The sequence below is a fragment of the Seriola aureovittata genome, chromosome 7 (genome assembly GCF_021018895.1).
Source record: "Seriola aureovittata isolate HTS-2021-v1 ecotype China chromosome 7, ASM2101889v1, whole genome shotgun sequence".
Lineage (NCBI taxonomy): Eukaryota > Metazoa > Chordata > Actinopteri > Carangiformes > Carangidae > Seriola > Seriola aureovittata.
Genome location: NC_079370.1, coordinates 3,109,120 through 3,109,935, shown reverse-complemented (window position 1 = coordinate 3,109,935; position 816 = coordinate 3,109,120). Strand labels below are relative to the sequence as shown.

At 38.4% G+C, this 816-nt stretch overlaps 1 protein-coding gene across 3 annotated transcripts in view; it reads right to left on the bottom strand.

Annotated features, from left to right (window-relative positions):
• scap (SREBF chaperone) overlaps positions 1-816 on the bottom strand; it is a 36,475-nt gene that overhangs the window by 5,922 nt on the left and 29,737 nt on the right. The window lies entirely within an intron of this gene.

Sequence of the window (816 nt, the reverse complement as noted above, 5' to 3'; positions counted from 1 at the left end):
CTGTTGAGGAGAGAGGAAGAGGTTAGGTCGACCAACTCACCAGGGACAGTATAGAGATTATTCTATTTTATTATATCTCGAATTTACACGTTCCATCACAAGCTCCCAGAGCCAAAGACGACGCGTTTGCGTTTTCCATCCGACGTACAAACCAAAGTTTCCAATTATATAAAAGAAAAAACATCAAGTTTTCACGTCTCAGGAGCTGGAGCCAGTGTACGTTTGGCATTTTGCTGAATGAATGACTTAAATTATTGATCAAATACTGACAGCATTCATTTGTGTTTCTCAGTGTATAAATTAATCAACTAATCGTTTTAGGAAACTTAAGTACATTCCCGTAAAGCTGTGAGAATTCAGAATTATTCCACTTGAATATGGAGGTGATCAAATAAATAAACCAGGAAGTCCCAAGAAAAACCCAAGGAGACAGTAGATTAAGGTAGATTAGGTTCATTAATAGATTTTAGATGAGTAGATTAGGTTCATTCTTTAAAGGATAAATCTGGCAATATCCTGTGTTTTTCTTCTTGTCAACAAATCCCATGAAGAGACTAGAGTCAAAAATGTATGTATCCTACACTAGTTTATGTATTTCTTGTTCCTCTGTGATGCAGTTTCCAAAAACACATCAGTGAGCCTCACTGTTAACCTGGGACACATGTTCCTTCATCGCCATGAACACACGCACTGTAGTTTATTTGGACTGAATCCCACATACACCGTCCTGCTGCTGGAAACACCCACTAGAGCACAGAACATGTATTCATCTGCAGCTGAAAATAGTCCCCACCGAATATTCACTCTCAAAGCTTT